A 24,777-nucleotide genomic window follows, 5' to 3' on the forward strand; every position below is an offset into this window, starting at 1 on the left:
CATATTCTAAGGTCTTCTTCAATTTCTTTCTTTGGTGTTCTGTAGTTTTCATTGTATAAGTCTTTCACCTCTTTTGTTAGATTGATTCCCAAGGGTTTTTTTTTTTTTTTTTTGAGACTGTTGTGAATGGCATAGTTTTTCTAATTTCTCTTTCAGCTGATTCATCATTGGTGTATAGGAACACAATTTATTTATGGGTGTGAATTTTATATCCTGTTGCTTTTCTGAATTCTTCTATGAGGTCTAGAAGTTTTCTGTTGGTCATGCTCCTTTTGTTAATCTAACTCTGTATTATAAATTGAGATCATGGAATGTGATGCCTCCAGTGTCACTCTTCTTGCTCTTGTTTTTTCTCTATGCTGTATTCTTCTATATGCATTTTTTTTTACTTCTGTGATTAATTACATTAATATTTTGATGGAAATGGCATTATATCTGTAGAACATTTTTGTTAATATGGCCATTTTAGTGATATTAATCCTGCCAATCCAAGAACATGGGAGGTCATTCCATCTTCCAATGTGTTCTTTAATTTCTTTCTTCAGTGTTCTATGGTTTTCATTTTAAGGGCTTTCGCATTCATAGATTTATTTCTGCACATTTCGGGGGGTTATTGTGAATAGGAGCATTTTCCTGATTCCTTGCTCATCAGATTCATTATTGGAGCATAGGAAAACTATTGATTATGTTGATTTTGTATACTATTAATTTTCTGAATTTATTCATCAATTCTAGAAGTTTTCTGGTGGATTTTTTCAATTTTAAATTTATTTATTTATTCTAATTTGTTATATTTGATAAAAATGCATTTCAACTTGCATTACACATATACAGCACAATTTTTCATGTCTCTGGTTATAAAAAAAAGTAGAGTCACACCATTCATGTCTTCATACATGTACTTAGGGTAATGATGCCTATCTCATTCCACCATCTTTCCTACCCCCATGCCCACACCTTTCCCCTTCATCCCCTTTGCCCTATATAAATTTTCTCCATTCCTCTCATGCTTTCTCCCCCCCCCCCCATTATGGATCAGTATCCATATGTCAGAGAAAACATTCAGCCTTTGGCTTTGTGGGATTGGTTTACTTCACTTAGCATGATATTCTCCAACTCCAACCATTTACTTGCAAATGTCATAATTTCACTTTTCTTTAAAGCTGAGTAATATTCCATTGAGCATATAGACCATATTTTTTAATCAATTCATCCATTGAGGGACACCTACGTTGGTTCCATAGTCTAGCTATTGTGAATTGAGATGCTAGGAACATTGATGTGACTGCATCACTATAGTATGCTGATTTTAAGTCCTTTGAGTATAGACCGAGGAGTAGGATGACTGGGTCAAATGGTGGTTCCATTTCCAATTTTCTGAGGAGTCTCCATACTGCTTTCCATAATGCTTGCACCAATTTGCAGTCCCACCAGCAATGTATGAGTATATCTTCCCCCCACATCCTTGTCAACATTTATTGTTGCCTATATTCTTGCTCCATTCTGACAGGAGCAAGATGAAATCTTAGAGTAGTTTTGATTTGCATTTCTCTAATTGCTAGAGATGTTGAACACTCTTTCATATATTTGTTGATCAATGGTATTTCTTCTTCTGTGAAGTGTCTGCTAAGGAGCCCATTTATTGACTGTTTTTTAAGGGTTTTTTTGGTGTTTTTTGACTTCTTTATATATCCTAGAGAGTAATGCTTAATTGGAGGTGCATGTGGTAAAGATTTTCTCCCAATCTGTAGGCTCTCTCCTCACATTACTAATTATTTCCTCTGCTGAGAAAAAAGCTTTTCAATTTGAATCCACCCCATTTATTGATTCTTGATTTACTTGTTGCACTTTAGGAGTCTTGTTAAGGAAGTCAAATCCTAGGCTGACATGATGAAGATTTGGGCCTATTTTTTTCTTCTATTAGCTGCAGAGTCTCAGTCCTAGTTCCTAAGTCTTTGATCCACTTTGAGTTGATTTTTGTGCAGGGTGAGAGATAGAGGTTTAATTTCATTTTGCTACATAGGGATTTCCAGTTTTGCCAGCACCATTTGTTGAATAGGCTATCTTTTCTCCAGTGAATATTTTTTGGAATCCTCATCTAGTTTATCTCTATGTCCTCTATTCTGTACCATTGGTCTACAAGTCTATTTTGGTGCCAATACCATGCCATTTTTGTTACTATATAGCTCTGTATTATAGTTTAAGTTCTGGTATTGTGATGCCTCCTGTTTCACTTTTCTTGATAAAGATTGCTTTAGTTATTCTGGGTCTCTTATTTTTCCAACAAATTTCATTATTGCTTTTTCTATTTATATGAAGAATTTCATTGGGCTTTTAATAGGAATTGCATTAAATCTGTGTAACACTTTTGGTAGCATGGCCATTTTGACAAAATTAATTCTGCCTATCCAGGAGCATGGGAGATCTTTCCATCTTTTGAGGTTTTCTTCAATTTCCTTCTTTAGTGTTCTGTGGTTTTCATTGTAGAGGTATTTCACCTCCTTTGTTAGATTGATTCCCAGGTATTTTATTTTATTTTTGAGGCTATTGTGAATGGAATAGTTTTCCTAATTTCTCTTTCAGTGGATTCATCACTGATGTATAGAAATGTGTTTGATTTATGGGTGTTGATTTTATATCCTGCTACTTTGCTGAATTCATTTATTAGTCTTAGAATTTTTCTGGTGGAATTTTTTGGATCTTCTAGATATAGAACCATGTCATCAGCAAATACTGATAGTTTGAGTTCTTCTTTACCTATTTGTATCCCTTTAATTTCTTTCTTTTGTCTAATTGCTCTGGCTAGAGTTTCAAAGATGATGTTGAATAGAAGTGGTGAAAGAGGACATCCTGTCTTGTTCCAGTTTTTAGCTGGAATGTTTTCAATTTTTCTCCATTTAGAATGATGCTGGCCTTGGGTTTAGCATATATAGCATTTACAATGTTGAGGTATGTTCCTACTATCCCTAGTTTTTTGAACATGAATGTGTGCTGTACTTTGTCAGATTTTTTTCTGCATCTATTGATATGACCATAAGGTTCTTGTCTAAGTCTATTGATGTGATGAATTACGTTTATTGATTTCCATGTTGAAACATCCCTGTATCCCTGGGGATGAACCCCACTTGATCATGGTGCACTATCTTTTTTATATGTTTTTGTATGCAATTTGCTAGAATTTTATTGAGAATTTTTGCATTTATGTTCATCATGGATATTGATCTGAAGTTTTCTTTCTTTGCTGTGTCTTTGCCTGGTTTTGGTATCAGGGTGATATTAGCCTTGTAGAATAAGTTTGGAAGGGTCCCTTTATTTTCTATTTCATGGAATACTTTGAGGAGTGTTGGTATTATTTCTTATTTGAAAGTCTTGTAGAACTTGGCTGAGAATCCATCTGGTCCTGAGCTCTTCTTGTTTGGTAGGATTTTTGATGGTATTTTCTATTTCATTACTTGAAATTGATCTGCTTAAATAGTTTATGACCTCCTAATTCAGTTTGGGTAAGTCATGTGCCTCCAGAAATTTGTTTATGCCTTCAATATTTTCTATTTTATTGAAGTATAAATTTTTAAAATAGTTTCTAATTCTCTTCTGTATTTCAGACATGTCCGTTATGATATTTCCTTCTTCATCTTGTATTTTAGTAATTTGAGTTTTCTCTCTTTTTCTCTTCATTAGCATGACCAGGGTTTATCTATATTATTTATTTTTTTAGTGAACCAACTTTTTGTTTTGTCAATTTTTTTCAATTGTTTCTTTTGTTTTGATTTTATTGATTTCAGCTCTGATTTTAATTATTTCCTGCCTTCTCTGATTTTGGTGTTGATTTGTTCTTCTTTTTCTAGGACTTTGAGATGTAATGTTAGGTAGGTCATTTATTTGTTGAGTTTTTATTCTTTTAATGAATGTGCTCAATGCAATAAACTTTCCTCTTAGTACTGCCTTCATAGTGATTTTTGATATGTTGTATCAGTGTTCTCATTTACGGCTAAGAGTTTTTAAATTTCATCCTTGATTTCTTCTACTATCCATTCACCATTCAATAGTGTTTTACTTAGTCTCCATTTGTTACAGTAGCTTCTATTTTTTATTTTATCATTGATTTCTAATTTCAATCCATTGTGGTCTCACAGAATGCAGGATTTTATCTATTTTTTTTTTTGTATTTACTAAGAGTTGCTTTGTGGCATAATTTATGGTCTATTATAGAGAAGGAGCCGTGTGCTGCTGAGAAGAAAGTATATTTGCTAATTAATGGATGAAATATTCTATGTATGTCTGTTAAGTCTAAATCATTGATTGTATTATTTAGTTCTATAGTTTCCTTATTTAGTTTTTGTTTGGAAGATCTATCTAGTAGTGAGAGAGGTGTGTTAAAGTCACCCAGTATTATTGTATTGCGGTCTATTTGACTCTTGAAATTGAGAAGTTTTTTTCTGATATACATAGATCATAGATGCTCCATTGTTTGGCATAAGTATTTATAATTGTTATGGCCTGTATATATATATATATATTTCCCTTAAAAAGTATGAAATGTTCTTTGTCTCTTCTGATTATTTGGTTTGAAGTCTACTTTATCTAAGAATGAAAACCCCTGCTTATTTATGCAAACCATATGATTGATAAGTTTTTTCCCACCCTTTCACCTTCAGTCTGTGGATGTCTTTGCCCATGAGGTGAGTCTGTTGTTGGGTCTTGCTTTTTAATCCAATCTGCCAGTCTATGTCTTTTGATTGATGAGTTTAGGCTGTTAACATTCAAGGTTATTGAGATATGATTTGTTTTTGATTTATTTCTGGTTTTTGATTTGTCTTAGTTTCTCATTTGGTTAGAATGTCCTTTTAGTGTAGATCCTCTCTTTGCTGGTTTTCACTTTTTTTTAAACTTCATTCTCATGAAATATTTTGTTGAGAATCTCTGTTGTGTAGGCTATCTAGTTGTGAATTCTTTAAATTTGTTTATCATGGAATGTTTTAATTTCATCTTCAAATCTGAAACTTAATTTTGCTGGATATAAAATTCTTGATTGGCATTCATTTTCTTCCAGAGTTCAAAATATATTATTTCAGGACTCTTAACTTTGAGGGTCTGGGTTGAGAAATCAGTTGAGATCCAAACTGGTTTCCCCCAATACATAATTTGATTTTTTTCTCTCACAGCCTTTAAGATTTTATCTTTATTTTCTGTGTTATTCATTCTAATTATAATGTGTCTTCGTGTGGGTCTGCTGTAATTTTGTACATTTGGGGTATGGTAAGCCTTTTGTATTTGATTTTCCATTCCATCCTTTGGGTTTGGGAAATTTTCTGCTACTATATCATTAAAAAGATTGTGCATTCCTTTGGTTTGGATCTCTGCTCCTTCATGTATTTCAATAACTCTTAAATTTGTTCTTTTCATGTTATCCCATAATTCTTCGATGTTCTCTCCATGGTTTCTTACCATCTTCTCTGCATGTTCAACTTTACTTTCAAGATTATATATTTTGTCTTCAATGTCTAAGGTTCTGTCTTTCAAGTGGTCTAGTCTGTTGGTGATGCTTTCTATTGAATTTATAATTTGGTTTACTGATTCCTTCATTTTGAGGATGTCGGCTTGTTTTTTTATGATCTCTAACTCTTTTTTAAAGTGGTCTTTCACTTCCTGTATTTTTTATTTTATTTCACTCCTTATACTATCCTTTACTTCACATATCAATTTAACTATGTACAATCTGAACTCCTTTTTGGACATTTCTTCTACTGTGTTATCAGTGGCTTCTGTTGTTGAAGCATATTGGTTTGTTCGGGGCAATTTTATTCCCTTGTTTTTTCATGTTGTGTGTTTTCCCATCTAGAAGTATAAATCTAAGGCAGCATAAATTTCTACCCTGTATACTTATAGTGTCCCTGAAAGTTTCCAGTACTTCACCTTTAATGGTGAGACCAATATCAACAGCACCCAGTGCAGACACAATGTATAGCCTTAAACCTAATAACTCCCGCTAAGGCATCTACTGCTTTCTTGCATTAAAGCAAAATGAATTCAATAACTATCTATAGTAAAAGCAGAAAATTTGTCAAAATGATTTAAAATTTCAGATGGTGGATAGAGAACAGAGGTAGTGTAATATGTGATATTCACGAGGGGGGAAGTGTTGGGAGTGGCCACATAGGAACTGAGCGCCCCTTAGCCTTGAGCAATGAGAGTATGGAGATGAGGCAAGCCAGATATGAACTGTGTGTGTGTGAATTATGAGCATTGAGCACACAGGGTGGACTGAACCCACGTTGCCCCTCTGTTTGGGTGGGCAACAGTGTCTTTTTGCTTGATCTGCCTATGATCCCCACACAACACATGAGATGGGTGTGACCTTCCTAGATGTCAGTCTACCTGCTGACAGCAAGGATTCACGAAGCTAGACTCAACCCTCTGAAACCTTACCTCTTGGCCTATTTGAATGGCTTCTCCCCCAATAAAAGGGTTCAGCACATGCTCCTTGCTCACTTTCTTGCCTGCCTTGCCCCCCTTGTGGGAGCTGCAGCTGAAGAGCAGTCACTGAACCCAAAGAAAAGGTACTTTCTGTATCTGTGTCTTTATTTAGTCCCAAATTCACTTGGAGTGACCCTGATTGGTTTAGTTGTGTGATGTGACAATTGGTGCCCGAGCAGGGACCTCCAGAGTAAATTTTAGAAATTTAATGGATTTGGAATTTTTCTCCAGAAGTTAAGCATGCTTAGGATTTCAGAGTATCAAGGGCAGATTTATAAAAGGGGGAAAATTAGACAAAATAAAGTCAGTGAACTTAAACGTTTTTGCAATTCTGGGGACAAGAAATAGACATCAAAAAATGAGAAATTAGAAAATTGGAAGTACCACAGAAATTAAGATGATTGGTAAAGGATATATTGCTAATTTTGTCCTCTCCCACAGGAAAAGTGTTTTTGTAGATTTTGGGGGCGGGGATTGTTTTTGTGAATTTTTATATTTTGAAATATTAGGTAAAGATTTTTTTTTGGGGGGGTTATATGTTAGGAATCTTCACTTGGAGAGTGAGAAAACAAAGGGCAAGATTTTTAATGTAAGATTGATATGGGCGATTCTTTTCCTACAGAGAAGTAAAATTTGTTTTTCTATTATTTTTTAAACATTTTGAAAGTCTCTAAATATTAAAACAGGGTCTTACTTTGAGCCCCTATCAACAGTTTATCACTTAAAAAATAATTCCAAAAATAGTTATCCCTAAAATATTAGACAGACAGCCATAAATAAATCAGCTCAATAGCCAATAGCTAATTTCAATTAAAAATCTAACATGATAGACTATTTCTCAAGTTTAATAATATGAGACAATGCCCTACATACATTAATGTTTTTAAAATTGGTAAAGTCATAAATTATACATAATTATTAGAGCTAATTTTACTACATTAAATAAAATTATTAAGGATGCTCATACTGTTTCTTTATACACAAAGATTGTTTTGACATAAAATCCCTCAAAATGCCTTTGCTAGCTCAATGTTATATAAAATCCTAAATTAGATCACTCTCTTAAACAATACTGTTAATTTGTTTTTACCCATTAATATTTGAGATACTCCCCCTACTTAGGTCATCACTAAATTTGATAACAATAATGACAGTTTTTTATGCATTTGTAGATAAAAGACTATTCATTTCTCTATTTCACTTTTTTATTAATGGTAAAACCAAAATATCTTCTCTAGGCTTATTTAGCATATGTACCTCCTATTTTGTATAGATGTTTATATTTTTCTCATGTCCCTAGTAAAGACTGCCACTCCTAATTTTAAAACTCTGTCTTTAACTTCATTCAAAATTAAGATAATTATTTAAGGTAATCGAGAGCTAATTTCAAAATACAATTTTTTATATACAACTTATTGTATTCTTTATTTTTTGAAATTCTGTTAAAGTAAAAAATCAAGTCTTACGTTTAGTAAAGGACAAATTTCTATTTACCATGGTCCCTTTAAATTACTTTTGTCAAGTCTCACAACCAGCTAGAGATAACAAATCTTTTTTATCATTTAAATACTTGTACTATTATCTATAATTTACACTAATGATATTATGATTTATGCCAGCCTTTCATTCAGTGTTAATACATTAAAACAGGGGGAGGAACAAAACCCTACAGGCACATAATAGATCTTACAAAATATTTTAAATTTTTTTCTTAATTGTAATGTTGAGTCTTACTGCTACTGAACATGATCAATAAATTAAATCAAATTTCAAAAGATAGAATTTAAACCAGTCATTGTTAAAATGACTGAAAATTCTGGCTCAGGAAGGTAAATTTCCAGCTGCAGAGTTTATAGCCATGCAGCTTCACAGGCTTATCAGGTAAGTAAAAATTATGAACAAACTTATATGGAACCATTTCTTAGGTCCACTTTTAACATACATTGCAATGTGTACCGGAAAGTCCACCCATGTAACTAGATTACTTGTACTGACTGTAATGGTCAGTTATACCTATATGTTGATCCTACAGTAAACAGGCTGTCTGGGAGTATTTTCTGAGCAAAAGACATCATATGAGAAACTTAAATAAGCTGATTATGCTGATCCTTAGTAATTAAGATTATATATCTGGACAATTGTCCAAATAGAAAGATTGTTGAAATATAACTTTCCTATAAAGGCCAGTTAGTTACATAAAATATCCACCAATGTATTATTGCCCTAAATAAAACATGGCATTTGCAGGTAAATGGGTGGTGTTGGAGAAGATAATGCTAAGTGAAGTTAGCCAATCCTCTCCCCCCAAAAGAAAAAAACAAATGCCAAATGTTCTTTCTGATATTAGGAGGCTGACTCATATGGAGTAGAAGGGGAAGTTTGGGAGGAATAGATGAATTCTAGATAGGGCAGAGGGGTGGGAGGGAAAGGGATGGGGCAGGGGATTAGCAAGGATGGTGGAATGTGATGGACATCATTATCCAAAGTTCATGTATGAAGACACAAATTGGTGTCAACATACTTTATATACAAACAGAGATATGAAAAATTGTACTGTATATGTGTAATAAGAATTGTAATGCATTCCACTGTCATTTATTTTTTTAAATCAATAAAAATACTCTAGAAGCCACTGTAATGAATAATGCACATGAGCCCCCCTGCTCTATGGTTTGTGGAAAGGCTTAAATGCCATGCCAAATAAAAATGTCTGTGTTACTATGGCCAAATGAAATGCTTCACAATAAAATTGGGAAAAGATTAAGAATCTTCTGATGAGTGTTGGCAAAGTAATAAAAATAAACTGGATCTTCCAAAGTTAATTATTTTATTGAAATGATATTTTCTATTAACTTCTTTTGTGTTTCAATAGTAGATCATGATAATCTCAGACCAAGAGTCTAGTGGCTGAAAGATATAATTCCCTAATTGCCTTTTTTATATTAAGAAAGGGCGAAGCTGCTACATAGGAACCAAGCACCTCTTAGTCTTGAGTGATGAGAATGTGAAGCTGTGGCAAGCCAGCCATGGGCTGTGTGTGTGAACTATGAGCATTGAGCACACAGGGTGGACTGAACCCATGTTGCCCCTCTCTTTGGGTGGGCAACAGTAAGTCTTTTAGCTTGCTCTGCCTATGATTCCCTCACAGCACATGAGATGGGCGTGGCCTTCCTAGATGTCAGTCAACTTGCTGACAGCAAGGCTAGATTCAACCCCCTGAAACCAGATCCCTTGGCTTATTTGAATGGCTTCTCCCCAATAAAAGGGTTCATGCTATTTTTCTTTTTTTGCCTGCCTTGCCCCCCTTGTGGGAACTGCAGCTGAAAAGCAATTACTCAACTCAAAGAAAAGTTACTTTCTGTGTCTGTGTCTTTATTTAGTCCCCAAATTCACTTGGAGTGATCCTGATTGGTTTAGTCATGTGATGCAACAGGGAAGAGAGAAGCTCGTAGTAAAAATTCACAGGAAGAGTGGAAGAGAAGCTGACAGAGATTGGCTGTTGGTTGGAGGAAAGTTGGAAAGAAAATAGACAAGAGAGGGGAAGAATATGAACAAAGAGAAAAAAGTTAAAGACATAAGAGTACAACAAAAATGCAAAACCCTATTCATATATCATTGACCGCCACACACTGATGCATAAAAAAATCCTGTTCCAAATATGGTAGAGAGATTTAAAATAAAATAAATCTTTCTGGAAAGTTGAACTGTCTCTCAGTTCTCAGCCCTGTCTCTGACATCTCTTGGGATCACCAAACCCAGATCAGCCATCATAAAACCCGGACTCTATCCCACCCATCTGGGCTTCCACAGGCTCAGCCACGCTGCAGTCCCAAGATCTCAATGCTGCTTCTACTTGCAGAGAGACTACCAGGGATACACTCATGTAAAGGAGCAACCTCAAGATGCAGCTGCAAGACAAGCGCCATCAGCACTCTCAGCAGGAAGACCCCAGGCTCCTCCAAACCCACATGCACCCCCACACTGGACCTGCAGGTCCCAGCTTGAGGCTCCAGACAGAGGCTCTTGTGGTGGTAAACCTGCTGGCACCCAGACCCCGGGCCTGGCTGGTGTCCCAAAATATGTGTAGCCATGTACAACCAAACCTGTAGTCTCCTCTGAAGCAGTCCTGCAGGCCGTGGAAGCAGAGGTACTAGCGGTGGTTGTTGGCAGCCGGCAGCGGATCAGCAGCCGCAGCTGCAGCGGTAACTGCCACTGCAGCTGTGGGGGCAGCATCACCAGGCGATCCCCAGGGGTCAGCAATGTATCAGCTTCAGTTACATCCAGCAGCAGCCAGAAAGAAGACCTCCAGGCGACCGCAGGCTAACAGCAGCGGAATCAAAGGCAGTAGCCATGGCGGTTGTGGTGCAGGCGGCAGTTGATTGACGGGAGACTTCCGGTTCATAGCACCCACCATGCAGAAGCGCCGGAAGTAGTTCCCAGGACACTGAGGCCGTTTCCAGAGAAGAGACTTCTGGGCACAAACGCCGTGTCTGCGGCAGCAGACCCCTTTTTTGTTTTATATGGCCTTTTGATGAATAATACCTGTTTCCTCTTTGGAGGAGGCAAAAAAAATAGGGCAGGCATTGACAGTCACAAGTATAACATTACAATCCCAGTAACAGACACCCACCTATGAACAAAGAGTATGATTTTTTTTCTTTTTGGATTTCCCACAGCTGGGCTACAACAGCAGAACAACGTTATTCTAAGGATGAAAACATTCACAGAGTTTTGTGTAAGTTTAGCAAACAAAGCGGTAACCAAATTTTCCAGAGTGCTTCCCCATGAGCCAGCAGCTGTTGAGCTGAAGCTGTTAATGATTTTATATCTCCCCAAGTCACAGGAGGTCTAGTATCTTAGGGCCCTCTTGTAGTGTTTCTTCTCTTTTGAGAAAGGTGATCATCTTTTGGTTCAGTGGAATCCTCCTCATCCAAGGTCAAATGGAACTTGGGGATTGGTTGTGAAGTCCCTGAAGCCAACTCATGATTGACAGGTCTCATGCATGGAGCTGGAGTCTAAGCAGGACCTGTTGGTGTAAGCATAGCAGTCTATCCTGTTCCCCATGTAATCAGGGGTGTAGGGTCTTCTCATTCTGGGTCTGGTGGAACCCTATATTTCACATAAATTTTGGGTAATGGCTGTTTGGGAATAAAATGTCTACCCAAGGCAGATGAGCAATTGTGAGTATTAATTTTGTATTGCATGCTGAGTGCATTAACTATAAATCAAACAATATGTAAGGCATTATTAACATGAGAGTGGCTAGTTCCCCTTTTTGGTTTTTGTTTTAAGAGTACAATGTGCTCGTTCAATTTTCATTGATACTCACTCTGGGTTTATTTGGGCTAATGCTTATAGGTCTAAAAAATCTATCTACTTGCATTTCTTATTTATTACTCTGCTTTGCCACTATGGACAAGCCTGCTCATTAAAAACAGATGATGCCCCTGCATATACATCTTGTGCTTTTGCACAATTTTGTAACCAATGAAATTTATAATTTTAAATCATGAAATTCCTCATAATCCCCTCTCATCCAGTAAGTGCTGGGAGTTGAAATCCTCATGTGTGGAGAAGAACTTGGGGGTCATTCAACAGGAAGCCCAACATAAAGATCTCATTAGTGCCATCGCAGGGAAAAGAAAGGGGGATTTGACATGATGAGTGGGTGATGAGACAGGGAGACAGGAAGAGAGAGGGCGGGAGAAATTGAGACACAGAAAGCTTAAGACAGCCCAGAGGAAACATAAAAAGGAACAACCATTGATAAGACTGTGGAGAGAAGACCAGACACTGTTTCCACAAACTTGAGGGACAGGTGAGTAAAAAAGGAAAACTGGGGAAATTCAAGACACCATGTATGCCTGCCCACATCCCCCCAAGCTGTGTCCCCCTCACCATAGCCTTTGAAGAGGCAGTCAAAGGTGGCCTGCTGGCCTCTCCCACTGAACTCCTTAGCCTGATCCACCAGCGCCTCCTTCACTGTATTATATCCACACAACACCACGACCTGGCGAGTCCCCAAGTGGATGGTGAACACAGGGCCATAGTGCCTGCTCATCTGTAGGGGGTGGATGCGAATGGTTAGAGGGCTGGTTTCCTGTCCAGCTTCCTCATGTCAGGGTCCAGGATGCATTTCTCTCAGGCTCTGATACTCAAGGAGCTAAAAACCCAAGATCTGGAATTTTCTGGCCAGGAACTGGCCGCTGAACCTGAAAAATCCCTGTGTCCTAAGAATCAGATGCATCCTGGTCAATACTCTGCCACAAAGCCACAGTGAATCTGGGAAGCCCCCAAGCCCACCCAATTCCACCCACCTCTCTGCCTGGTTTGACCTTCACAAAGCTGTTGTACATCTCATTTTTTTCCAGCTGCAGGTAGTTTCCAAGAAAGGGCAGTGGAGTGGGACCTGGAGGCAGCTTTCCCTGGAGACTCCTGTGCTTCCAGACAGACTTCAACACCATTGCACTCAGGCAGGCCAGCAAGGCCACCAGAATCAGCTCAAAGTCCAGCATGGTGCTAGTGTTACAGGTAGGTGGTGATGGCTGGGTAGTTTGCATTTATATACTGTGGGATATAACTGTGGCCTTTGGTTCTGTTTATGCAGTTGCTTCTTTCCTATCTGAACCACTCTTTCCAACATGAACCTTGACTATTTTGGAGAGTGAATGAACTCCAGGTCAGCAGCTGATCCTGTGGTGTTGGCCAAGCCTGGTAAATATTCCTTACCAAAGTCAAGGATGTTATTAGCCTCGACTCTTGACTTTGGTGCTAACAATTATCAGATGGACTGGGACAATGGGAATCCTGGATGCAGCAGAATGTTCCTAGTACTGCAGAAGTAGGATAGCTGCGAAAAATGTTTCTAGCTCTGTAACTTTTTGGGAACAAAGAAATCTCTTGGTTACTCAAAAGCTGTGAACAATTTGCAAAGCTTCTGCAGTTAAACTTCCTGACTATGAGACCCTGTATAATAAACTTGCAGAGCTAGTTGTGGGTCACTGTTCCTCCATCAGAGTGTATTGTTCCACCTGGCCCCAGCTTTGCTTGATAATGCCTCTGTGTTTTTCTCCATCTCCTGTCACCCCTACTTGAGAATCCTTTACTGATGCTGTGTGGATCTTGGTAGACTAGGTTACAAAAGTTGCAGCCAAGAAAAAAATTAACATGTAACAGAGCTCCAGGAAGAATTCACATCACTAGAATAGGAGGTGTCTCAGGATGTGCTATATGGAGGTAGGAAACCAAGGCAGAACAGAGGACATTAGGGTATTTGCATGTCTGATTACCCAAGCTTTGGATTTGTGGTACCAGATTGAGAAGAGATCTCACTGGTGTGCATTTTGCAGTCTATGATAGAATTCAAGTCCCATATTTTATAGAGATTATAAAGGATGTGAGACTGGATATGGGGGTCTTTCATTGACTTACTGTAAGGGACTCAGGAAGGGAGAATTCTGGGTGATGGACTGGAGGGTCTTAGGATCAGAAGCTTTTCATAATGAGGATGTGAAGTGCCTGAGAGGGGAAGTGTGTGGAAAGACCAGTAGGATCCTGTAGTGAGCACAGGAGGCCAGGTGTGTACCTCCTTGGCTTTGGCCCTGTGCTATCTCTTGATGTCCAGACTCTTCATGGGAGCCTCAGGATGAGGCCAGGTGAACTTAGCAGAATTGCAGTCCTGTAGTAGTCATGTGTGGCTGGGACAGGCATAGAAGACTAGAGTCACATATCAGTGGAAGTTTGTACAGAGTTGCTCTGAATGACCATGCCTTCCAGTCCTGAAGCACAGAACTCTGACCAATCACTACATTTCACAGTGACTTGGGCATTGTCCCAGCTCGGATATCAAGGTATGACTTCAGGTGCAGGTGTACCCACTGGGGTTGAGTCACACTCACCTGCTCCCTTGTAATCCTACCCCCTTCTGCCCTTTTATGGATAGAGCTTTCTAAGAACAGGGTCCCCCCAAATAAAAGCTCACTTTCAAATGTGCTTCCCTCTTTCTTTCATCAGCCTCTCATGGCTTTTTCTTGCTCTCCCTTTTTCTTTGATCTCCCTTTCATCCTGAAGCTTGTGTAAAGGTAAATTGTGTTTGTGTTTTATTTTGCATCACCCCAAATTCACATGAGCGACCTTAGTTCAGCTGCCTGTGCTGGATGGGGGTGGCAGGTGGTGCCCGGAACTGGGATGCTCAGTGTAAATTTGGCAGTTTGGCTTGAGTAGAGTGCACTTTAGAATTTCAGAGAATGTGTGTTTGAGTTGTGAAAGAAAGCAGACAGCTGACCGGGAAAGCAAGGGATGTTAAAAATAATAGTAATAACATGGGCAATTCCACATCTTCAGAAAATATATTTTCTAATGAACCTGGAGAATTTTTTTTTTTTTACAGGTGGAGATTTTTTTTTTCATTTTTTAAAAATGCTTTCATTTTTATTGTTGGTTGTTCAAAATATTACATAGTTCTTGACATATCATATTTCACACATTTGATTCAAGTGGGTTATGAACTCCCATTTTTACCCCGTATACAGATTGCAGAATCACATCGGTTACACATCCACTGTTTTACATATTGCCATACTAGTGTATGTTGTATTCTGCTGCCTTTCCTATCCTCTACTTTCCCCCCTCCCCTCCCCTCCCCTCCCCTCCCATCTTCTCTCTCTAACCCATCTACTGTAATTCATTTCTCCCCCCCGTTTTTTCCCTTTCCCCTCACTTCCTCTTGTATGTAATTTTGTATAACAATGAGGGTCTCCTTCCATTTCCATGCAATTTCCCTTCTCTCTCCCTTTCCCTCCTACCTCTCGTCCCTGTTTAATGTTAATCTTCTTCTCATGCTCTTCCTCCCTACTCTGTTCTTAGTTGCTCTCCTTATATCAAAGAAGACATTTGGCATTTGTTTTTTAGGGATTGGCTAGCTTCACTTAGCATAATCTGCTCTAATGCCATCCATTTCCCTGCAAATTCCATGACTTTGTCATTTTTTAGTGCAGAATAATACTCCATTGTGTATAAATGCCACATTTTTTTATCCATTCATCTATTGAAGGGCATCTAGGTTGATTCCACAGTCTAGCTATTGTGAATTATGCTTCTATGAACATCGATGTAGCAGTATCCCTGTAGTATGCTCTTTTTAGGTCTTTAGGGAATAGACCGAGAAGGGGAATAGCTGGGTCAAATGGTGGTTCCATTCCCAGCTTTCCAAGAAATCTCCATACTGCTTTCCAAATTGGCCACACCAATTTGCAGTCCCACCAGCAATGTATAAGTGTACCCTTTTCCCCACATCCTTGCCATCACTTGTTGTTGTTTGACTTCATAATGGCTGCCAATCTTACTGGAGTGAGATGGTACCTTAGGGTGGTTTTGATTTGCATTTCTCTGACTGCTAGAGATGGTGAGCATTTTTTCATGTACTTATTGATTGATTGTATGTCCTCCTCTGAGAAGTGTCTGTTCAGGTCCTTGGCCCGTTTGTTGATTGGGTTATTTGTTTTCTTATTGTTTAATTTTTTGAGTTCTTTGTATACTCTGGATATTAGGGCTCTATCTGAAGTGTGAGGAGTAAAAATTTGTTCCCAGGATGTAGGCTCCCTATTTACCTCTCTTATTGTTTCTCTTGCTGAGAAAAAACTTTTTAGTTTGAGTAAGTCCCATTTGTTGATTCTAGTTATTAACTCTTGTGCTATGGGTGTCCTATTAAGGAATTTGGAGCCCGACCCCACAATATGTAGATCGTAGCCAACTTCTTCTTCTATCAGACACAGAGTCTCTGATTTGATATCAAGCTCCTTGATCCATTTTGAGTTAACTTTTGTGCATGGTGAGAGAAAGAGATTCAGTTTCATTTTGTTGCATATGGATTTCCAGTTTTCCCAGCACCATTTGTTGAAGATGCTATCCTTCCTCCATTGCATGCTTTTAGCCCCTTTATCAAATATAAGATAGTTGTAATTTTGTGGCTTGGTCTCTGTGTCCTCTATTCTGTACCATTGGTCCACCCACCTATTTTGGTACCAGTACCACGCTGTTTTTTTTACTATTGCTCTGTAGTATAGTTTGAAGTCTGGTATCGCTATATCGCCTGATTCACACTTCCTGCTTAGAGTTGTTTTTGCTATTCTGGGTCTTTTATTTTTCCATATGAATTTCATGATTGTTTTATCTATTTCTACAAGAAATGCCGTTGGGATTTTGATTGGCATTGCATTAAACCTATAGAGAACTTTTGGTAATATCGCCATTTTGATGATGTTAGTTCTGCCTATCCATGAACAGGGTATATTTTTCCATCTTCTAAGATCTTCTTCTGTTTCTCTCTTTAGGGTTCTGTAGTTTTCATTGTATAAGTCTTTCACCTCTTTTGTTAGGTTGATTCCCAAGTATTTTTTTTTTTTTTTGAGGATATTGTGAATGGAGTGGTTGTCCTCATTTCCATTTCAGAGCATTTGTCGCTGATATACAGGAATGCCTTTGATTTATGTGTGTTGATTTTATATCCTGCCACTTTGCTGAATTCATTTATTAGCTCTAGTAGTTTCTTTGTAGACCCTTTTGGGTCTGCTAGGTATAGAATCATGTCATCTGCAAATAGTGATAATTTAAGTTCTTCTTTTCCTATTTTTATGCCTTTAATTTCTTTCGTCTAATTGCTCTGGCCAGTGTTTTGAGAACTATGTTAGACAGAAGTGGTGAGAGAGGGCATCCCTGTCTTGTTCCAGATTTTAGAGGGAATGCCTTCAATTTTTCTCCGTTCAGAATGATGCTAGCCTGAGGCTTAGCATAGATAGCTTTTACAATATTGAGGTATGTTCCTGTTATCCCTAGTTTTTCTAGACTTTTGAACATAAAGGGGAACCTGGAGAATTAATTAACCATAGCAGAGAACAAGTCAAAAGAGCCCAGCTGGCTCAATTTCTAAAAACAGTTAATAATGTCTGCCTGTGGTTTTGTGAGCAAGATCCATGTACTTGGGAGATTTTGTGTACTTGGGCAAGGCTAGGTAGGAGGCTGTTTGAAGGCTGCCTCTCTACTAAGCTATCTAGGGGCACAATAAAAAATATTCAAAAAGTCTGGACTGCCTTAGAATTGTGTCTTTTTGATATGTAAGACAAGGACCCCTGGTCTCCAGATTTGTTAGGGACTACAGTAGACCATTAGAAGCCTGGGGCAAGAAACACAGCCAGTGGGGTCCCCAGGCGGTTTTCTCTACCTGTAGCCAGACTAAGGGCAGAGTCAATTCACACCCAGTCTGTACCTCCTATACCTCAGACAGAGAGCCTTGAGACAAGGCCAAAACCCAAAAGTTCAGTCTCAGCTGATGGAGACAGAGACAGTGATTCAACAGTGGGCCAGCAAAACTTGTTCTCGGGGGCTGTGCTAGAGAGGAAACCAGCCCTGATTCAGTTACAGTGAGGGAGATCCAAGATGGATGGGAGGAGAATGTTCAGGAAGATCCTGAGGAGACTGAGCTGCCAGAGTCTAAGGATTCCCAGTCAGAGGGTGAGAATGAGTTGGAGGAAGGCTTTGGTAGCTTACATCTGGGTGGCTCTGCATCCGCCATTCAAATCTGGCCTCTCTCCTCTGGGAGAACAAGGTTCAACAATTACCCTGAATAGGCTGTGGCCATGCTTTCACCACTCAAATGCCACCTCAGGACCGTGCTGGAGGCAGGAGAGGACATTACAGGCTTTCAGCTTTTCTCAGTTTTTGAGCAGGTTAATGAGAAAAATCAATGTTTGGTCTCAGAGGCTTGCATGCTGTGGTTCCTTTTAAAACTCAGAAGAAGCTGAAAAATGCTCATTGTACTTATGGTCCAAATTCACCATTTGTTCAAACTCTGCTTGAGTCTCTATGTATTGAGCCTCTACCTCCACATGATTTGGGTACATTGACTAAAGCATGCCTTTCAGGAGGCGATTTTTTTCTTATGAATGTCAAGCTGGACAAGCTAAGAGAAACTGAAGGCAAGTTTTTGAATCTCCTCTAGATATGCTAACTGGAACTGGACCATTCACTGATTTAGAACAGCAACTAAATTATTATTTGCCAATTTATGATCAGATTACTATGTGTGCAAAAAAGTCTTAGAAAGAACTACCAAATAAAGGTGAAAAAATTTTGGACTGTAGTCATATTTGTCAGGGACCAGAGGAAAGATTCTCAGAGTTTTGTGGCACATCTTTACCAGGCAACAAATTGAACCATTGGGGATTTGATTGCCTCAGAGGTTTTGATCAAACAATTATCTTTTGAAAATGCCAATAAAGATTGTCAGGAGGTCATCTGACCTCATCGGATAAAGGGAACTTTTCTGAATTTATTCAGCTTTGCTTAAATGTGGGTTCCATGCAAATACAAGGTTTAACACTTGCTGCTTCTTTAAAGAAAGTGTTACCATCTAGGAGATGCCATTCTTAGAGGCAGCGTTTTAACTGTAGTAAAACTGGGCATATGGCTCAGGAATGGGGTTGATGTGTAATCAGGCAGATGTGTGATCACCCCGTTTGCAAACTGCCACCATTGAAGAGATTACCATGTGGCCTGGGGGAGCCCCAGCAGGCATGGCAGAAGTAGTCGTCTGCCATTTACAGCTTTACCTCTGCCTTCTTCGCTGCTGGGAACCAGGGAGTGGGACCTGCTCTGGCCCTGCCAAACAGTAGGGGTGTTGCAGTTTACACCAGAAGAGGAGTCCCAGGCTCAGATGTCACTAGGCCCAGCCCTGCTGACGCATCCTTATTACAGGTCAGGAAGGCTTCCTGCTCTGCTTGGGACCTCTAACAGCCTTGGGAATAAGTTTAATTCCTGAAATGGGCCCACAACAGATCCCTGCTGGGATTCAAGGCTGCTGCTACTAAATACCATAGGCCTAGTTTTGAGACAAAACAATTTAACACAAAGGGAACTAAATTCAGGTGCTGCCAGGAGTGATTGATCCAAATTTTAAAGGAGAAATTAAAATTACAGTTCAAACAGATCATGTTATTCAACTCTCTTCAAGAGAATTATTAGTGCACTTAATATTTTTGCCTTGTCACTCTGTGAGAGGCCTGGGTAAAAGCTCAACTTCACGGTTCTTGGACCAAGAATATTGGGTTCAATTAGTTAGGCAGGAGCATCCCCTATTGGATCAATCATAAAAATTTCCAAGGTGTGATGGAAACCAGGGTCGATAGAGCTGTCCTATCTAGCAGGTACTGGCCCAGGGACTGGCCTTTACACATTACACCTGCCCACTTAGAGGGGATTGGTCATATTTCTCAACCTGCACAAAGCTCTCAATATCTTCACTGGGAAGATAAAGATGGTAACTCTGGAATTTTTAAGCCTTATGTCCTAGACACCTTGCCAGTGAACTAGTGGGGCCGAGATTGTCTAAGCAGCCTAGGTCTATTATTAATAACTCCAAACTCCAATATATCATCTCAGGGACATAATCAAAAATTTATTTCTCCTAGAGAAATTGAAGGAAATTTACAAGAAGGGTATTTATCTATAAGCCAGTCTTCCCAACAAAGGCTAGTTAAATCACCCAGCCAAAACTTTTGGCAGGGGGCCCTGACATTATCCCTGGCCCAGAAAACAGCAGAAAAAATTAATTGGCTCACAGAAGAACCAATCTGGGTTTGTCAGTGGCCCTTAATGGGGGAGAAACTTAAATAGCCCATATGCTCATTTGCGAACAACTTCAGGCTGGACATTTAGAACCTACTCTTAGTCCTTGGAATATTCCCATTTTTGTAATTAAGAAAAATTGTGGTAAATGGAGGTTGTTATAAGATCTCAGGGCAATTAATCATGTTATGGAGCCCATGGGAGCTTCACAACCAGAGCTTCCTTCTCCTATAGCCATTCCTTTGGATTATCATCTAATGGTGATAAATTTAAAGGATTGTTTCTTCACTATACCTTTGCATCCAGATGACTGTAAAAAAAAGTTGCCTTCAATGTCCAAGCAATAAATTTAAAAGAGCCAGTAAGGAGATATTGCTGGAAGGTGTTGCCTGAGGGAACGTGTAATAGCCCAACTCTTTGTCAAATTTTGTGGCACAGGCTATCACACCTGTGAGGGAGAAATTCCCTGATGCATATATTGTTCATTTTATGGATGATATACTTTTAGCTCATGCTAACCCAAATGTATTTTTGAAAGTCTTTGCTCGATTAGAAAATTCACTTACTGCAATGGGTTTGTGCATCACACCTGAAAATGTGCAAAAGACATCCCCTTTTTGATATCTAGGTCATATAATAGAAGGGTGCACAATCCATCCTCAAAACTTCCAAATAAGAGTCAAGGGACTACACACTCTTAATGATTTTCAAAAATTACTAGGTGATAATAATTAGCTGAGGCAATCTTTAAAACCAGCTACTGCAGATTTGAGTCCTTGTTTCAGATCTTACAGGGAGATCCTTCTCTAACTTCTTCTCATCAGCTCACAACAGAAGTCAGAACAGCCTTAAGGAAGGTTGAACTTGCTATTAAAAATGCTCAACTTACTAGAATTAACCCACAAGAGCCTATGTGTGTATTGATATTCCCAATTGCTCATGCTCCTATAGGAGCAATCTGGCAATCATTGGGATTGAATGGTATCATTTAGCTCACTCTTCTAAAAAGTCATTACCTCCTTTTCATGATTTTGTTACTAAGTTGGTTATGAAGGGCAGAACATGACTTTTACAGCTGATTGGATCAGAATCTAATATTATAATCATCCCATTTTCTGCTCAACAGAATGATTGGCTTTTCCAAATTTCTAATACTTGGCAAGTGGCTCTTGCTAATTTTCCTGGTCAGATAGAAAGTCATTATCCTCATGATAAAATTATTCAATTTGCCTTTAGTAACTGCATTTATTTTCCAAAAATTGTACATGCACAACCAATAGAAGAACATTACCAGAATTCACTGATGGCACAAGCTCAGGTAAAGCAGGTTTTATAGTCACACTCATACAGAGGTAATACAAAACTCATATACTTCTGCACAATGAGCAGAACTTCAAGCTCTCATTTGTTCTTTAAATCATTTTGTATATGAGCCCATTAATACGTATTCTGACAGCTTATATGCAGTTGGAGTTTTAAAAAATATTGAAACTTCAACCATTAGGTATACACCATTACAAGAGGTATTCAATTTGTTTCATACTTTGCAAAAGACAATACAAGTGCCTCAGCATCCATGTTTTATAGACCATATATGGGCCCACACTAATCTCCCAGGGCCTTTTACATCAGGTAATGATAAGATTGATCAATTGGTTGCTGTTTGTCAGCAAATGTCTTTGTATGACTGTGCACAAGCTTCACATTCTTTACATCATCAAAATGCTTCTAGTTTACATTAAAAAATTAATATTACTAGAGAACAAGCTCATCAAATTGTATGTCACTGCCCCCAGTGTGTTATACATCCATCTTTACCATCACAGGCAAATCCCCATGGGTTATGATCAAATCAATTAGGGCAAATGGATGTAACTCACATTCCTCAGTTTGGTAAACAATATTATGTACATATAATTGTAGATTCTTATTCTGGATTTATCTTTGCCTCATCTCATGCAAAAGAAAATACTCAATATGTTATTTCTCATTCCCTAGCTGCTTTCACAGTATTAGGATTCTTTGCAGATTAAAACTGATAAGGCACCAGCTTATGCTAGCTCTTTTTTTAAACAATTTTGCCAAGAGTTTTGTATTGACCATAAAACAGGTATGCCTTACAAGCTATTGTAGAATGAGCTCACTTATCTATCAAGCAACAGTTGAAAAAACACTAAGGGGGAGGTAGGACTAGACACCTCAAAATAACTTTGATCATGCCATGTTCATTTTAAATTTTCTAAACCGTACTCGGAAGGTCACACTGCAGCTGAGCAACACATGTCTTCCACAGCAACAGTCCCTTTAGGCTGAGTTTTGTGGAAATATTTACAAACTAGTCAATGGAAGAGGGCCAGATCCAGTGATTATGTGGGGCAGAGGTCACGCTTGTATTTTCCCAGAAGGTGCATTTCATCCTCTTTGGGTACCTGAATGCACCATCAGGCATGGAGATATATAACCAAGATTCAAATGACTGATGATCCATCCAGAGATGTCAGACCTGACTACCACTGGAAAGAGAAACTTTTGAAGGAAGAGGGAAAATAAAATGGCCCAGAGAGACCCAATGTTGAAGCTACCCTCATGGAAGTGGCTGAAGAAAGTGATGCTGCAGGCTGAGCAAAAGACTCAGCAACAGGAGAAGCCAAATCTCCAACTATGATGCTTGTGGCAATGCTAGCTGTATTGAGCTGTAATACAAATGGAACACAGGGGGAAATTTACTGGACATATTTTACAGATCCACCTTTAGAACACCCAGTGTGTGGACTGGAGAATCCATCCAAGTATTTACTAATGACTCATATAATGGGAGGATTTACAGTCTCCCATATTACTCCCATCCATGTGACTGGATTTAATTATTCTGGCTATAGTGCTCAATAACCTATGTGTTGGTCCTGCAATAAACATGTTGGCTGCCTAAAAGTGTCATTTGAGCAAAAAACAGCAGGTCCTGGGAGACCTAGACCAGCTAACTCTACTGTCCCCAGGGACTCAAAGCCTTATAGTGGAACAGTTTTTAAAATGGGACTTTCTCATAACAATCCAGTCATTTCAGCAGAACATCCACTAATACCTCACTGTCTTAACCATTTTGCAATAGAAATAGGCACCTTTTCTAAGGGGATGGATTATATAAATACTTTCCAAGTACAGCATAAGGTGTCTAGGAATAGTGGGTACATTTTAGACTTGTCTCCTAGAATTGACAAAAAGTAATTATGCAAGGGTGCTGCCATGACCCCTGGAGGATTTGTTAGTAACATCTTGACCTTCAGCAAAGGTGGCATCCAGAAAGATTTCTGCCTCATAATTTTTACATTTTACTGACAAGCATTTACCTAACTTTGTAGGCAGAAACTGTAAGGAAACTTCCTGTTATGGCCTGTGGGCCTGTGTTCAATCTCCTTCATTTTAATTACTGGAGATGTGAAAGATAATAGATATCTTGCAGCATGTAATAAATATAATTCAACTAATTGTATCACCAGATATAATGCAGGGAAAGGAAAATTAATTCTTCACCAGCCTTCTCACTCCACTCATAATGCCAGCTATTAAGAATACAAACAACAATAAGTGTTGGTGTGGATATGGGGAAAAAGGCACACTCATACATTGCCATGGGGACTGCAAATTGGTGCAGTCAATCTGGAAAGCAGTATGCATATTTCTTAGAAAACTTGGAATGGAACTACCCTTTGACCCAGCTATTCCACTCTTTATACTTGAAGGACTTAAAAACAGCATATTACAGGGATACAGCCACATCAATGTTTATAGCAGCATAATTCACAATAGCTAAATTATGAAACCAACCTAGATGCCCTTCAATAGATGAATGGATTAAAAAACCTGTGATATATATATACACAATGGTATATTACTCAGCATTAAAAGAATGTAAAAGCATGGCATTTGCAGGTAAATGGATGGAGTTGGAGAATATCATGCTAAGTGAAGTAAGCCAATCCCCCCAAACCAAAGGATGAATGTTTTCTTGATATGTGGATGCTGATACATAATGGGGATGAGGGAGCATGGGAGGAATGGAGAAACTTTAGATGGGGCAAAGGGGAGGGAGGCGAGGGGAGGGACATAAGGTAGGAAAGACAGTGGAATGAGATGGACATCATTACCCTAGGTATATGTATGAAGATACGAATGGTGTGACTCTACTTCATGGATAACCAGAGAAATGAAAAATTGTGTTCTATATGTGTACTATGAATTTGGAATGCATTCCTCTGCCATGTATAACAAATTAGAATAAATAATTTTTTAAAAAAAATCTGCATCTGATCTTATACTTGATATTAACAGAATAAATGCTTTCCATTAAGATAAGGAAAAAAGCAAGAGTGTCTATTCTCAAAAATTTTGTTCAATAAAGCCCTAGAAATTTTAGGCAGTACTTAATCAAGAACAAGATACAAAAGTCATTTGTATTAGTAGGAAATTACATAAACTGTCCTGACTTTGAGATTACATGATATTCTATGTAAAAAATATCAATAATCTTCCCCATTAAATACCACACAAGTAATGTAAGATTATTAAGAATATGAAACATATAGTTTTTATTTTCACATAATAGAAAAGAAAAACCATTTTGAAAGAGTACCATTAACCACCAAATTCAAATATATATCAGTTCAAATCTAACAACACTTGCAG

General features: G+C 38.4%; 1 long non-coding RNA gene across 1 annotated transcript in view; it reads left to right on the forward strand.

Annotated features, from left to right (window-relative positions):
• LOC124100286 (uncharacterized) overlaps positions 1–24,777 on the forward strand; it is a 34,221-nt gene that overhangs the window by 1,541 nt on the left and 7,903 nt on the right. The window contains exon 2 of the long non-coding RNA XR_009227928.1: positions 12,846–13,005. This is a non-coding gene — a long non-coding RNA (uncharacterized LOC124100286). The remainder of the gene's footprint in view (positions 1–12,845; positions 13,006–24,777) is intronic.

The sequence above is a fragment of the Marmota monax genome, unplaced genomic scaffold (genome assembly GCF_021218885.2).
Source record: "Marmota monax isolate L192 unplaced genomic scaffold, Marmota_monax_Labrador192_F-V1.1 WCK01_AAM20220418_F8-fsc00149, whole genome shotgun sequence".
Classification (NCBI taxonomy): domain Eukaryota; kingdom Metazoa; phylum Chordata; class Mammalia; order Rodentia; family Sciuridae; genus Marmota; species Marmota monax.